The sequence below is a fragment of the Magallana gigas genome, chromosome 5, assembly GCF_963853765.1.
Source record: "Magallana gigas chromosome 5, xbMagGiga1.1, whole genome shotgun sequence".
Classification (NCBI taxonomy): Eukaryota; Metazoa; Mollusca; class Bivalvia; order Ostreida; family Ostreidae; genus Magallana; species Magallana gigas.
The window spans coordinates 32,597,762-32,603,504 of NC_088857.1; the positions used below are offsets into that span (position 1 = coordinate 32,597,762).

The following is a 5,743-nucleotide window of genomic DNA, read 5'->3' on the forward strand; positions in this document are numbered from 1 at the left end:
AATAAAATCCCAAAAAACGCACATCTATCTCACCCAAATGTAACTTTGAGAAGCGCATATATTTTTGGGAGGCAGATATGTCGCTATATTATGGTCTGTAAGTCAAGTGAACTATCATGGTCTTTCAAAGAAATAAGAAATCTGTCGACACTTGCAGTACTTTCATGATTTCTATGGCGATCGACTGCATTGCATAATGTAGTCGAATTTCCCAATAACAAAATTTCCTTTGACTTCAAACTTTTAATTCATAGTTCCGACTCGTCTCCCGATGCCCCGCCCACCTTAGTAACTGTTTCTAAGTCCCACATTATTGCGATGCCGGGTACATCAGCGAATGTCGCGACTGACAGCCTAAAGCCTATTCCAGACGTTTTTTTGTGTGAAATATTTGCGAAATAGCTCAAATCTGTCGGAAAAAGTCTTGCAAAAGGGTTTTAATTACTTTACGCAAGGGTACATTCATGAAATTAAGATTTTTAACTCCGATGAGTCCGTGCAAGCTGCAGCACGATGCTGGAGTTCCATGCGGAAAAATCAATCGCCGCATCGACTTCATTTGGAAATCAAAAATGATTCAATTAATGAGTCGCACTGTTCCTGTAAAGTTGGGTATGTGTTCAATAAAAATTACAAGTAACACTCACTTTTTACGTATTTCACAAGGAAATGATGCAAATGAAATGGCGGTTGTGTACTGAAAAAAATGTAAAGATTACTGAAGTGACGTAATCTTTTGTGACAGATGTTGAATGCGTTATGAATGAAAAATTCATGAAATGTAAAACAGCATAATAAAACAATTTATTGTCTCATTTCTTAATTCATTTCCTGATTCGAGTGTGCAATTTATAGTAAATATATTACCGAATTAATTGTGATAAGGCCACGATTTTAAACAGAAACAGTTGACTATTCCAGTCTTTTTAATTGTTGCCAAAGCATTTTTTTTGTAGACAAATCATGCATAATTTTTTATAGACATTGACAATTATTCATGCTCGTCTGGTATATTTTCTTACAGCTTAAATGGTCACTGCTCTCATATAGTTGGCCTCATTAAAAGTTTGCAGGGATTCAAACTTCTTAACTTTTCCAATGTACCCGAACAGCAAAGCTGTACAAGTATACCACAGCAGTGGCATGTGCCCAGGGGCTCTAAAATTAAGCATGTTCCAATCAACCATTTAGTGGTGGCAAGGCCCACAGAATCCCGAAAACGAAAACCTGTCACATGCCAGATTGACTTAGATCAAAAGTATGTAAAATCCTATATAATTTTTGTTTCTTTTCTTGGTCATTGCATTTTACACTTGTTTACATGTAGATGCAATATTCAAGATATTGTAAAACAATTCATATACATATTGAGCTGAATGATACGTTTTCATTATAAGATAAATAAAAACAAATCTTGATTCATTTATTGTATTTCAATAATAGACTTCCCAAAGTATCCACAACTGACATAATGCAGCTGAGTATGTTAAAGGGAACCCCTCTAGAGTATACAATATTAGCAGATCACTCACTTGTAAACACCCACCCCCCACCCCCCACCCCCCCCCCCCCCCCCCTCTTGGTGATGTGCAGAGAGGCTCAATATTGTCATATCAGGTACAAGAATTATTACATAAATAAAAAAAAATAAATGTATTGAAAGATTACACAGATTACAGAATTGGGGCATCACCTGTACAAGACTATCAATATCATGTTATTATACATAATTATATATATAAGCTACCCCAGATATTCTTCTCATTTGCTAAAAACTGCTCTTTATACATATGAAGCATTCAGTTTCTTCAACACTTCAACAGAAAGATGGTCACAATTTGATTTTTTTTTCTGTATAGATTTTAATAAATAAATAATGTTATTTACTACAATTTTTACTGTCTGTGACAAACACATCATGGAATAAAGTCAAGTGACAACATACCGACCAAATTTTGTTAATGTTTTTAAATAATTATGTAGGAATGCGAACAGAAAGCATTTTGTAAGTTTTAACCTTTGCGATAAGTCTTTCAATATGCAGACGATGTTTTGCAATCTTCTCAGTAAATAGAGTGTCTGAGACTGACATCTGGGATGTCGATGAAGCCATAGGTGGAATATTCAATACCGAATTTAAATTACTTAATTTCTTTCTAATAGTAAACCCTTTATCAGCCATAATAGCATCCCCATCTTTTACGTAACCTTCTAATTTAAGTGATTCAAGAACATTGTAAAATCCAGACTTTTCACAAATTTGTTTATCTGATATACATCCTGTAAACAATTCAGATGCAAAAATCACTGAACCATTTGGATCACAACCAATTAAAGCTTTCAAAGTAGTACTAGATTTATAATCACTGTAAAGCTGACTTTGCAAACCAAGTGCACATGGTGCTTGTGTTCTAAATTCAGTACCATCAATTATTAACAAAGTAGTAGGGTAATCATTTTTGAAATCTTTAGGCATGTTATTAATAATTACATCACGATGAGGCCAAATACAAAGTTGGCCCAACTTATAATACATCAATGAAATCCAAGTATTAAATACAATTCCAGATGACTGCAGTGATAGTTTAAACCTAACTGACAAATCTTTCAAACAAAAGTTATGTCTCAGTCTACATAAAGTTAAAAAGAGTCCATCTTGCAGTGACAACATTTTAATGTCTTTTCGACCTTTTTCATAATTTACTGATGATCCATCAGAAACTAAAAATGCCAATTCTCTTTTTCTCTTAACACGTGTAGCTCAGTGGCCAGTGCAAACATCTCAAATGGAGAAATCCCTAAAAAAATAAAAGATTAATTTCAATCTGATACTTACTTACACTTATTTCAGTTTTATACATTGTGGATTTTTTTTTCAGACAAATAACATTAAGGAGGTTGAGCCACCCATGTCAGATGGTCGGGCAATACTGACGTATTCCACCCAGCCCCTGTACCATTGCCACAAGAGGATATGGATTTGAATATGAAATACAAAGATTGTGATCCCATTAAAATTGAATTGCGTACACCAGAACAAAGTGATTCAGCACAATGGTACAATGAAAGAAAGAATCGTTTGACTGCATCTAATTTTGGAAAAATTTTGTAAAGAAAGTCGACCCCTAATGAAAAGTTTCTGGGAAGCATATTTAACATTAAAAAGATTTCCGCTTCTTCCTTAGATTATGGTAAAATCCACGAAAAGGATGCAAAGTCTAAATACTTAAAAGACTTTCCAGCTATGCACATCCACACCTGTGGGCTAGTTATTAACAAGGATTTTATTAGCCAATTAGAATGTTCCGTATAATTAGTCAGAGAAGCGCTTCGATCGGCCGCCATGTTGTCCCACAAACAAATCTTGGACAAGTTGTGGGAAGTTTAAGTTTTTGTTAAAAAATGGTATTGCGGTGTGCGTGGGGAACGTGTAATGTTGACGAGAAATATCCTGAGAGGTTACAGAACGGTGATAAGCGTATTTTGATCCCCAAACCGAAAACTAATCTCCAGAAATGTCTTCGATGGATCAAAGCTTGCGGACCATCACACGAACAGTTGAACATTCAGAGAATAAACAAACACAAAGCTGTTTGTTCAAAAGTACAGCTGGTTATAATTTAATGTTTATGACTGTTGTGCACATTGAGTCTCATAATTATTGGCTGTATTCACGACAATTTTTGGCCGAGAACTTCAGGAATATAGAATACCTGCATACCGTACAAATTCGGAATGCATCGATTTTACACATGTTTGTAAAATTGGGCTATCTTATTCATATTGCAAGAGATGGTAATTGATATTTATGTGTGTTTTGCTCTTGTTATCGCTTATGTAATTAATTTTTTAAAACCGTATGGTTTGTCATTGAGGTGAATATTACTGAATTATTTACAGCATTTCGTGGGAGGTAATGGACCGACTGTGGAATTTCCTGACCCATTACAAGCTGATAAATCAGCTGTTCGACCGACCAGGCCACTTCGCAAACGGACTAGCACATTCACCGAGAGTAACCCAGTGTCAAAGAAAAAAAAACTTCTATGGTAAAAACCCACACATTGACAATTTTGAGTTTTTGGGAGGTAATGACCAGTAATCGACTAATTCCATCATAACATCGATCAGAACATATTCATCATAAAGTATGTACCAACTACCATACTGTCTAAGTGATTTCCTTAGTACCTTCAAAGGTGAAAAAACATACCATCAGAGATAGTCGCTGCAAATAACACCAGAGACATTTAGGTCTCTTGTGATCACATGTGGTGTGATGTACCATAATTTATGATTATTATTTTAATCTTTTAAATTTTTAATTTTGGTAACTTCATGCACACTCGTTTGCCATTATAATAAACTAGTTGATTGTGGGCATTACAAGTCAAAAGCAGAATCTTTCTTATTATATATTTTTTAAATATTTTTTATAGTACAACAGATATAGAAGAACATGGAGAAGATGTGAACTCAACAACAGAAACTGAAACATCAAACAACACCAACAGTGGTAACAACATATCTATACAAACAGAAGAACCTTGTAAGCATTCAAAAATTTCCAAGTTACCTAACTTAATTTTGTACTGATTGTTTTGCAAGAAACGGCTTTGCATAGGTTTTGAAAAAAAAACACACAATTTTTCCAGCATAGTTGTCATAAACGGAAGGTCGGGCTGTATTCTCTCCAAAAAGTTATCTTTCTGTGTGAAAACAACAAAATCACAAAATGCACAACCTGTGATCATGAGTTGGCCCTGAGTTTGTGCATAATGTGCATGGTTTTTTTTTCAATGTGATTTCATTGTTTTTACACTTAAAGAAATCTCTCACATTCTCGCATGCTTCCGCAATTGTCATATTCCTAGCAGAATATGGACATTTTATTGCAATAAGACCGCAGTGACCATATATTATGAATTATTCTGTTCATAACTATAGAAGTTTATCGTGTTCAACAGGTTAATTTATTAGCCACATTCTCAGGTTACAATTTCACACCTTTAATGTGAAGATGATTGACTTCGAATAATAGCCTTACTGTTTAACAATTGACCACTATATAGCGAAGTACATTGAAGCGTTTAATAGGGGTTAACTCCAGAAAAGTGTTTACGTAATGTTTTGACTGACCTTTATCCGATCAGATCGTAGCTGGGCTGAGTTAAGACATTGCCGCTCGTGACTTGAAAGAGAGAGAGAGAGAGAGAGAGAGAGAGAATTGAGTAAATTAAAAGTGGTGCCGATGAAGAAATAGTCATTAGTTTTAAACTCGCAAACAAATTAATTAAAGTCTGAATATAAAAACTACATTTAAATCCTATATTATTTTAACTTTAAAGCGTTTTAAAGAACGATTGTGAAAATTTCTTTGGCCGCGCGCCGTCGACAACATGTACATGTATAAGAATGACGTAACTAACCAACTGAATTTCCTAGCATATGGAGTCCGAGAATACTGGCATTAAATATTTTGAAATGCGAACGAATGATCACTGTAGTGAAAAGGAAAGGCAACGGAGGCGGGTGCTTAGTGGAAAAATAAAACAATGGCGGACAAATTCGTCCTAAGATAAAGAATGTTTCAAACTGAGTAACCATGAAGAAAGTTTTTATACAAAGTAAATTTACAACGTATGTTTAATTCCAGGAAGATTCGGCAAACTTGGATTAGAATACTATAACGGTATCACTTGTAATAAAAACAGTTTCTTAAATATTCGTACAGTCTTCGATG

At 34.6% G+C, this 5,743-nt stretch overlaps 1 non-coding gene across 1 annotated transcript; it reads left to right on the top strand.

The window, feature by feature from the left end:
* Positions 1-318: 318 nt before the first annotated feature.
* Positions 319-4,617, top strand: LOC105320761 (uncharacterized). Its single transcript, XR_010714179.1, has 6 exons — positions 319-612; positions 1,025-1,258; positions 1,444-1,506; positions 2,917-3,603; positions 3,901-4,049; positions 4,440-4,617. It is a non-coding gene; the product is annotated as an uncharacterized protein (transcript).
* The last annotated feature ends 1,126 nt before the right edge of the window (positions 4,618-5,743 follow it).